This window comes from Balaenoptera musculus, chromosome 7 (genome assembly GCF_009873245.2).
Source record: "Balaenoptera musculus isolate JJ_BM4_2016_0621 chromosome 7, mBalMus1.pri.v3, whole genome shotgun sequence".
Classification (NCBI taxonomy): domain Eukaryota; kingdom Metazoa; phylum Chordata; class Mammalia; order Artiodactyla; family Balaenopteridae; genus Balaenoptera; species Balaenoptera musculus.
In genome coordinates, this window is record NC_045791.1 from 30,740,368 (window position 1) to 30,751,574 (window position 11,207).

Consider the following 11,207-nt stretch of genomic DNA (forward strand, 5'->3'; position numbering starts at 1 on the left):
TTGATTACTGTAGCTTTGTAGTAGTGTCTGAAGTCAGGGAGCCTGATTCCTCCAGCTCCATTTTTCTTTCTCAAGATTGCTTTGGCTATTTGGGGTATTTTGTGTTTCCGTACAAACTGTGAAATTTTTTGTTCTACTTCTGTGAAAAATGCCACTGGTAGTTTGATAGGGATTGCATTGGTTCTGTAGATTGATTTGGGTAGTGTAGTCATTTTCACAATGTTGATTCTTCCAATCCAAGAACATGGTTTATCTCTTCAACTGTTTGTATCATCTTTAATTTTTTTCATCACTGTCTTATAGTTTTCTGCATACAGGTCTTTTGTCTCCCTAGGTAGGTCTAGTCATAGGTATTTTATTCTTTTTGTTTCAGTGGTAAATGGGAGTGTTTCCTTAATTTCTCTTTCAGATTTTTCATCATTAGTGTATAGGAATGCAAGAGATATCTGTGCATTAATTTTGTATCCTGCTACTTGACCAAATTCATTGATTAGCTCCAGTAATTTTCTGATAGCATCTTTAGGATTCTCTATGTATAGTATCATGTCATGTGCAAACAGTGACAGTTTTACTTCTTCTTTTCTGATTTGGATTCCTTTTATTTCTTTTTCTTCTCTGAGTGCTGTGGCTAAAACTTCCAAAACTATGTTGAATAATAGCTGTAAGAGTGGGCAACCTTGTCTTGTTCCTGATCTTAGAGGAAATGGTTTCAGTTTTTCACCATTGAGAACGATGCTGGCTGTGGGTTTGTCATATATGGCCTTTAGTATGTTGAGGTAAGTTCCCTCTATGCCTACTTTCTGGAGAGTTTTTATCATAAAAGGGTGTTGAATTTTTTCAAAAGCTTTTTCTGCATCTATCAAGATTATCATATGGTGTTTATCCTTCAATTTGTTAATATGGTTTATCACATTGATTGATTTGCATATATTGAATAACCCTTGCATACCTGGGATAAACGCCACTAGATCATGGTGTATGATCCTTTTAATGTGATGTTGGATTCTGTTTGCTAGTATTTTGTTAAGGATTTTTGCATCTTTGTTCACCAGTGATATTGGCCTGTAGTTTTCTTTCTTTATGACATCTTTGTCTGGTTTTGGTTTCAGGGTGATGGTGGCCTCATGGAATGAGTTTGGGAGTGTTCCTTCCTCTGCTATATTTTGGAAGATTTTGAGAAGGATAGGTGTTAGCTCTTCTCTAAATGTTTGATAGAAATCGCCTGTGAAGCCATCTGGTCCTGGGCTTTTGTTTGTTGGAAGATTTTTAATCACAGTTTCAATTTCAGTGTTTGTGATTGGTCTGTTTATATTTTCTATTTCTTCCTGGTTCAGTCCCTGAAGGTTGCACTTTTCTAGGAATTTGGCCATTTCTTCCAGGTTGTCCATTTTATTGGCATATAGTTGCTTATAGTAATCTCTCATGAACCTTTGTATCTCTGCAGTGTCAGTTGTTACTTCTCCTTTTTCATTTCGAATTCTGTTGATTTGAGTCTTCTCCCTTTTTTTCTTGATGAGTCTGGCTAATGGTTTATCAATTTTGTTTATCTTCTCAAAGAAGCAGCTTTTAGTTATTGACCTTTGCTACTGTTTCCTTCATTTCTTTTTCATTTATTTCTGCTCTGATCTTTATGATTTCTTTCCTTCTGCTATCTTTGGGGTTTTTTTGTTCTTCCTTCTCCAATTGCTGTAGGTGTAAGGTTAAGTGGTTTATTTGAGATTTTTCTTGTTTCTTGAGGTAGCATTGTATTGCTATAAACTTCCCTCTTGGAACTGCTTTTGCTGCACCCCATAGGTTTTGGGTCATAGTGTTTTCATTGTCATTTGTTTCTAGGTATTTTTTTATTTCCTCTTTGATCTCTTCAGTGATCTCTTGGTTATTTAGTACTGTATTGTTTAGCCTCCATGTGTTTGTATTTTTTACAGTTTTTTTCCTGTAATTGATGTCTAGTCTCATAGTGTTGTGGTCGGAAAAGATACTTGATAAGATTTCAATTTTCTTAAATTTATCAAGGCTTGATTTGTGACTCAAGATGATCTACCCTGGAGAGTGTTCCATGAGCACTTGAGAAGAAAGTGTAGTCTGTTGTTTTTGGGTGGAATGTCCTATAAATATCAATTAGGTCTATCTTGTTTAATGTGTCATTTAAAGCTTGTGTTTCCTTATTTATTTTCATTTTGGATGATCTGTCCATTGGTGAAAGTGGGGTGTTAAAGTCCCCTACTATGATTGTGTTACTGTTGATTTCCCCTTTTATGGCTGTTAGCATTTGCCTTATGTACTGAGGTGCTCCTACATTGGGTGCATAAATATTTACAATTGTTATATCTTCTTCTTGGATTGATCTCTTGATCATTATGTAGTGTCCTTTTTGTCACTTGCAATAGTCTTTATTTTTTTTTTTTTTTTTTTTTTTTTTAATTCTTTTCGAGTCTTTACATATGTTCCACCCTTTCCTATCTTTTATTTATTTATTTATTTATTTATTTATTTATTTATTTATTTATTTATGGCTGTGTTGGGTCTTCGTTTCTGTGCGAGGGCTTCCTCTAGTTGCGGCAAGTGGGGACCACTCTTCATCGCAGTGCGCGGGCCTCTCCCCATCGCGGCCTCTCTTGTTGCGGAGCACAGGCTCCAGACGCGCAGGCTCAGCAACTGTGGCTCACGGGCCCAGCCGCTCCGCGGCATGTGGGATCTTCCCAAACCAGGGCTTGAACCCGTGTCCCCTGCATTAGCAGGCAGACTCTCAACCACTGCGCCACCAGGGAAGCCCGCAATAGTCTTTATTTTAAAGTCTATTTTGTCTGATATGAGAATTGCTACTCCAGGTTTCTTTTGATTTCCAATTGCATGGAATATCTTTTTCCATCCACGCACTTTCAGTCTGTATGTGTCCTTAGGTCTGAAGTGGGTCTCTTGTAGACAGCATAGATACGGGTCTCGTTTTTGTATCCATTCATCCAGTCTACGTCTTTTGGTTGGAGCATTTAATCCATTTACATCTAAGGTAGTTATCGATAGGTATGTTCCTATTACCATTTTCTTAATTTTTTGGGTTTGTTTTTGTAGGTCTTTTCCTTCTCTTCTGTTTCCCACTTAGAGAAGTTCCTTTAGCATTTGTTTTAAAGGTGGTTTGGTGGTGCTGAATTCTGTTAACTTTTGCTTCTCTATAAAGGTTTTAGTTTCTCCGTCAAATCTGAATGAGATCCTTGCTGGGTAGAGTGATCTTGGTTGTAGGTTTTTCCCTTTCATCACTTTAAATATGTCCTGCCACTCCCTTCTGGCTTGCAGAGTTTCTGCTGAAAGATCAGTTGTTCACCTTATGGGAATTCCCTTGTATGTTAATGGTTGCTTATCCCTTGCTGCTTTTAATATGTTTTCTTTGTATTTAAATTTTGATAGTTTGAATAATATGTGTCTTGGCGTGTATCTCCTTGGGTTTCTCCTCTATGGTACTCTCTGTGCTTCCTGGACTTGATTGACTTGTTCCTTTCCCATGTTAGGGAAGTTTTCAACTATAATCTCTTCATATATTTTCCCAGACACTTTCTTTTTCTCTTCTTCTTCTCGGACCCCTATAATTTGAATGTTGGTGTGTTTAATGTTGTCCCAGAGGTCTCTGAGACTGTCCTCAATTCTTTTCATTCTTTTTTCTTTATTCTGCTCTGCGGTAGTTATCTCCACCATTTTATCTTCCAAGTCACTTACCCATTCTTCTGCCTCAGTTATTAGGCTTTGATTCCTTCTAGAGAATTTTTAATTTCATTTATTGTGTTGTTCATCTTTGTTTGTTTGCTCTTTAGTTCTTCTAGGTCCTTGTTAAACGTTTCTTGTATTTTCTCCATTCTATTTCCAAGAGTTTGGATCATCTTTACTATCATTACTCTGAATTCTTTTTCAGGTAGACTGCCTATTTCCTCTTCAATTGTCTGGTCTGGTAGGTTTTTACCTTGCTCCTGCTGCATATTTCTCTGTCTTCCCATTTTGCTTAACTTACTGTGTTTGGAGTCTCCTTTACGCAGGTTCCAGGTCCATAGTTGCTGTTGTTTTTGGTGTCTGCCCCCAGTGGGTAAGGTTGGTTCAGTGGCTGTGTAGGGTTTCTGGTGGAGGGGACTGGTGCCTGTTTTCTGGTGGGTGGGGCTGGAACTTGTCTTTCTGGTGGGCAGGGCTGCATCTGGTGGTGTGTTTTGGGCTGTCTGTGAACTTAGTATGATTTTAGGCAGCCTCTCTGCTAATAGGTGGTGTTGTGTTTCTGTCTTGCTAGTTGTTTGGCATGAGATGTCCAGCAGTGGAGCTTTCTGGCCATTGGGTGGAGCTGGGTTTTAGTGTTAAGACGGAGATCTCTGGGAGAGCTCTCGCCGACTGATATTACATGGGGTGGTCCAATGTCCTGAACTTGGTTCTCCCACCTCAGAGGCTCAGGCCTGACACCAGGCCAGAGCACCAAGACCCTGTCATCCACACAGCTCAGAAGAAAAGGGAGAAAAGAAGAAAGAAAAATAAAGAAAGAAAGAAAAGAAAAGAACTAAAATTAAAAAGTTATTAAAATAAAAAAGTAATTTAAAAAAAAGGAGACAGCAACCAAACCAATAAGCAAATCCACCAATGATAAGAAGCGCTAGGAACTAATCTACGATAAACATAAAAATCAGAAACAAGTCAGTCACAGACAGCAAACCTCAAGACTACAGTTGCTCCCAAAGTCCACTGCCTGAATTTTGGGATGATTCATTGTATATTCAGGTATTCCACAGATGCAGGGTAACTCAAGTTGATTGTGGGGATTTAGCCCGCTGCTCCTGAGGTTGCATTGAGAAATTTCCCTTTCTTTTGTTTGTTCGCACAGCTTTTGGGGTACACCTTTGGTTTTGTCCCCACCTCTGTGTGTAGGTTGCCCTCAGGCTTCTGTTCCCACCCAGACTGTATGGGGTTAAAGCAGCGGCTGATTAAGGGGCTCTGGCTCACTCAGGCCAGGGGGAGGGAGGGGTACGGAATGCGGGGTAAGCCTGCAGTGGCAGAGGCCGGCATGATGTTGCAACAGCCTGAGGTGCACCGTGTTTTCTCCTAGGGAAGTTGTGCCTGGATCATGGGACCCTGGCAGTGGCAGGCTGCACAGGCTCCGAGGGGCATGTGGATAGTGACCTGTGTTTGCACATAGGATTCTTGGTGGCTGCAGTAGCAGCATTGGTGTTTCATGCCCATCTCTGGTGTCTGAGCTGTGAGCCGCGGCTTGTGCCTGTCTCTGGAGCTCATTTAGGCGGTGCATTGCCTTCTGTGGACAGACCAGGAAGGAATCCCCTTTTCTCGTGCAGCCAGAAACAATGGTCTCTTCCCTCTTAGGCAGGTCCAGACTTTTTCCCGGACACCCTCCTGGCTAGCTGTGGCACACTAGCCCCCTTCAGGCTGTGTTCACACAGCCAACCCCAGTCCTCTCCCTGGGATCTGAACTCCAAGGCCCGAGCTTCAGCTCCCAGCCCCCACCTGCCCCAGCGGTTGAGCAGACAAGCATCTCAGGCTGGTGAGGGCTGGTCAGCAGTGAACGTCTGCGTGGAAATCTCTCTGCTTTGCCCTCTGCACCACTGTTGCTGCTCTCTCCTCCGTGGCTCCAAAGCTTCCCCCCCGCCACCCCCTGTCTCCGCCAGTGAAGGGGCTTCCCAGTGTGAGGAAACTTTTCCTCCTTCACAGCTCCCTCCCAGAGGTTCAGGTCCCATCCTTATTCTTTTTTCTCTGTTTTCTCTTTTTTCTTTTGCCCTACCCAGGTACGTGAGGAGTTTCTTGCCTTTTGGGAAGTCTGAGGTCTTCTGCCAGTGTTCAGGAGGTGTTCTGTAGGAGTTGTTCCACATGTAGATGTATTTTTGATGTATTTGTGGGGAGGAAGTTGATCTTCACGTCTTACTCCTCTGCCATCTTGAAGGCCCCCCCCCACCACTTAACATTTATAGAAGAGCTAGTTCTTGAGCATTCATGGATCATAGGGCATTTTAAGTTTCATAAATTGAAACCAAGAATAGTCAGGCAAACATAATTTATTCAGTTTCTCTGGTTAAACAATTATTTTCTAAATATGTTAAGAAGAACTCTGCACTGGTCACCCATAGGGCAAAAAGTGGAAAGAAAGCTATTTTTACAAGGCATGTTCTTCAGGAGATGAGAAGACAAGCCACAACCTGGGAGAAAAGATTTGCAAAGAATACATCTCGTAAAGAACTATTATCCAGAATATATAAAGAACTCTTAAAAGTCAACAATAAGAAACCAAACAACCCAATTAAAAATGAGCAAAATACCTCAACAGACACCTCATCAAAGAAGGTATACAGATCGCAAGTAAGCACATGAAAATATGTTCAACATCATATGTCATTAGCAAATTAACAGTGAGATACTACTCCACACCTATCAGAAGGGCCAAAATCCAAAGTACTGACAGCATCAAATGCTGGCAAGGACATACAGCAACAGGAACTCTCATTCACTGCTGGTGAGAATGCAAAATTGCACAGCCACTTGGGAAGACAAAAATAGATATACTCTTACCACACAATCCAGCAATCACACTCCTTGGTTTACCCCAAAGAGTTGAAAACTTATGTCCACACAAAAACCTGCACACAGAGACTTAGAGAAACTTTGTTTATAATTGCCAAAACTTAGAAACAACCAGGAAACATGTCCTTCAGTAGATGAATCGATAAACTGTGGTACATCCAGGCAATGGAATATTATTCAGCACTAAAAATTAATGAGCTATCAAGTCATGAAAAGACATGAAGGAAACTTAAATGCTTATTACTCAGTGAAAGAAGCCAATCTGAAAAGGCTACAGACTGTATGATTCCAACATTCTGGAATAGGAAAAACTGTGGAGACACTAAACGGATTAGTGCTTGACAAGGGTTGGGGAAGAAGGAGGGATGAGTATGTGGAGCACGGAGGATTTCTAGGACAATCTATTCTCTACAATACTAAAATAGTGGGTACATTTCATCATAAATTTGTCCAGCTTCATACAATATACAACACCTAGAGTGAACCGTAATATAAACCAAGGACTTTGGGTGACAACCATGTGTTCTTCCACTGTAACAATGCACTACTCTCATGTGGCATGTTAACAGTGGGGCAGGCTGTGCATGTGGGAGGGCAGGAACATTTGGGGACTCTCTGTACTTTCAGCTCATTTTTGCTGTGAAGCTAAAACTGCTCTAAAACATAAAGTTTATTAGTTGAAAAAAAAGCATGTTTATGTTCCCTACTCTTTTCTTCGTTAAATGTGAACAAGTTCATGTAAGTTAAGTGTTTTCTTCAATCTAGTCAATTTTGTAACATTTTCCTTATTTTTAACCGTTAAGAGAGAAGGAGAGTAGAGGGATCCACCCCACCTCAAGGCTGACCCTTGCATGGCTAAAAACAGACCTGTCCACAGATTCTCCTTCAGGCTTGGGATATTATTCCACCGGAGACGCCTAACCTCACCAGCTTCTATAAGATAGAAGCATTAGCAAGAAGTAGTATAGCATCAGGGCTGGTGATTTTGAGCGATGCTGCCTTGGTGCCTTGACTTTGAGCCTATTTGTTGCTTTCTAGCTCACCGAAAAGTGTGTATATGAATTGACTTCACTATGGCCAGAGAGGCGGGAAGATGGACAGCTGAATTATTGACAATAAGGGTCTTTCCCCTACATGCCCTTTATAATAGAATTATTCTTCTAAATTGGTTACTTGTCAAAACCACCTTAACATATATCGTATTTTTCTCTTATGTTCTAATTGGTGGCAAGGTAATTCAGTCATGATGCAGATACTTTGGAAACATATGGGATAAAAAGGGCTGGAAAGAAATTCAGAGGTTATTGTGACTTAGTTGAAATTTATGGTCAAATAGTTTTGATCCTCAAAAAGACAATTTATGATGTACTGGTACTAGGAATTTAGTAGCTGAGAATAACTTAACATTTCATTACCATTTTTATTGCCATTTTGGAAAGCACGTCATGAACTCAGAACAGCAAGTCAACCACATTTATTGAGCATCGCTGCATAAAGAGCCCAGCATTCTACAGTGTGGGGAGAATACAGAAGAAGTGGCTGCTCATATATCCAAAATCCGTCTTGCAGATGCTTATAATCTTATGATGATTTGAGATCCCAACAAAGTTGTGAGTATGATCGCCTCCAAAAGGAGGCTGTCAGTATTTAAAAGGACAAAAATAGCTAATGTCATCTCACTATGAGGAAGGGCAGGCTACAGAACCACGCATACAGAACCACATAAATAACATGTACAGGATACACCATAATGTTAATGGCTGCTATCTGTTGTAGTTGAAATACAGGTGATGTTTGCTCTCTCTATGCCTTTCAGCGTTCTGCACATTTTCAATATTGAGCATGCATACTGTCTTAATAAGGAAAAGAGATTTTATGTTTAAAATAAAAGGGAAAATACAGTTCTCATTGTTATGAATCAAGATAAAAGCATACATAACCAGTTTTAGTGATTTGGTAAATCCGAGAAAAAAACACTTATTAGTGAAAGAATATTAGAATAAAACAAGAAAAAAAAATAATTGGAGAGAGTTGTAGGAGAGAGAGAGAAGAGAGAATTATCTCGCCTTCCCTGTAAGTAGCAAGAATATTGGATTGGCACGGAGTTATCAAATGCCTGGGCATGCGTGCGTGACTCCCACCCCTTGGTCTGCAAACCGAAGGGTCAATGATAATTTGAGCCAGAAGGGGGCAGCAAGGAGCTGTTCCTGAAAAACAAAAAACAAAAATATTCCAAAAATACTCCAGAGGCCTTTAGACTGGAAAGGGGAGGTAGTGATACGGTCAGCCAGGGAGTACACAGAGTGAGGGCAAAGCCAAACACAGCCACGGAGAGGGAACCGATGGAGACAGGTGTCACTCCAGCAGCCGAGAACTGAAAGCAGTCAGGGCAGCATCGGCCAAAGCTGAATTCTGTGGCAGGTTTAGGTACCAAGAGAGAAACATCTAGAAAGAGAGAAACAAATATCTAAAAAGATTGCTCCATGGGGTGGGATCTAGAGGAGGAACCAAGTCATTATTGTTTCAAGTGTCAGGAGCCAGTGGGGTCCCATCTAAGCTGTTGATCAACAGAGCTCTAAATGAAGCCTCTGGACGCACACACACAACTCCCATCTTGAAGTCTCTCAACCTGCGTGCCCAGGGAATCATGTGATAGCCCTACAGGAATGGAGCATGTAGTTTACCTGTACATGTGAACCAGGGACTGAATTTAAGGGCACAGCCCACATTCGGTCATATCCAGCCACACTCACAAAATAAATCCTCCTGATTATCAGCCATGGGACAGATTTTGAATCTGGTTTAACTCTAACCCTTTCTCTAATGACCAACCTTTTCTTTGGGAACTAGTAATACAACAGGTTTGCGTTAGATAGACTTAGAATATTCGTCTTTTACTACCCCGCCCTGGAGAGGAATTAGCTTTCTTTTTCTTCCTTTCTCTTTCTCCCTGCTGAGTCTAGAGGCGGTTTTGTCCATAGGTTAGGAGCACAGATCTAGAATTCAAATCAAAGTATGTCCAAGTGCAAAGCCTAACCTTACTGTTGCATAACCTCTCTAAGTCCTAGTGTGCATATCTTAAAAACAATCCAAATATCAAGGAGTGGTGAAGAACAAATGATATAATCGATTTATATAAAGCATTTTGTAAAGTGCCCAGAACAGTGTAAATTCCCTGACAAAACTAACAAAACCCAAAGCACGGTGTCTTTTTATGGGACTCATCAAAACACAGGCTTTCATACACCTTTCCACCCCTCTATTTTTCCTAGGACATATTTTAAGTATTTATAATTGCTGTCTAGATTGGTGATAATTTCCATTTCACAACTATGCCTGAAGTCCTCTCTAAATGGTTCTTAAATGTATTAATTATGCAAAATTTCTCACCTAACATCAAAAAAGGCTAAATTTCAAATGATTTCAGAGTAAATGGAGGGCCAACTATTGAATAAAGAGTCTCTCCCAACCAGTGATAACAATATGCTTATTTGAAACTAGGTCATGAGGCTGCCCAAAAAAAGGAGGCCCTGAAATGTCTCTGAAGCCAACAGGCAGATGTTTCTTCATGAAAAAGGCAGAATCCACCATGGAGGATTGGGCTAAATGTAGGACTGATAGAATACTCTGAAACTATATTCTCTTGCCTTTAAAAAATTACTGAACTCCTTGTGGTCCTTTGGCTATAAATTTGATGCTGCTGACAAGAATATCAAGCCTATCTGTATAGATAGTATGAGTGCAGGATAATGGCCGGAGAGCACTTTGGAAATAAAAAGTGCTAACACCTTCCAGAATGTTCCTCAGTCAAGAATAAAAATCCATCTTTTAAAAGCTCAAATAAGTATTCCACTGTGAAAACAAAGCCTCTGGGTCAATTTAATATCACCGACAAAACTACAGCTGTAATATGAGTAGTTGAAGGAACAATTTGGATTTACTCAAATATGTGCCCTTAGAAGGCAATAAATAACTTTATCATTTTGACAGGTAAGTCACCTGAGGTGCTTTAAACAGAAATAGGACACTGTCTTTCTGAGTGAATGCTTTCATCTGAAGACTTCTCTTCTTATATCCACAGCACTACCTTGAATTCAAGTGACACTTGTTTTCTCAAAATAGAAAAGAGCCTCCATTTTCTTGTCTTTGTTTGCACTAATGTCGAAGGAGTTGATTTTCTTACATGACGCAGCAGGACCCAAAATTCTCGACAAATTACCACAGCCCGGCAACAGGCAAAAGTAGGGGGAATGAACTCTGAATTCAACATCAAGGCCCATCAAAAGACTACAGTAACACGTTTACGGCTTTGCTAAGAAACAAACAGAAAAATCTTTCCCCCTCACTTCACATCTTCAGCTCTGCCGAGGCAGGCTCAAGGAGCACTGTGCCATAGGTAACTTGAGGGCACCAGGGACAATTTAACTGAACACAGAATAGAACCACTGACATTCGTGGACTACCTCACGTCCTTTCCAAGCAGGTTCACATGTATTATCATACACATCAAATACTATTTTCTGCTTTTGCAACTGAGGAAACTGAGACAGAGAGAAGTTAAATGTCTAGTTCTCCGTTATGGTATCCTGTTTATTTACGTCAACTCATAGACAGAAGCATCCAGCCAAGGGTCAGAGACATCATCCAAAAGGCATTTG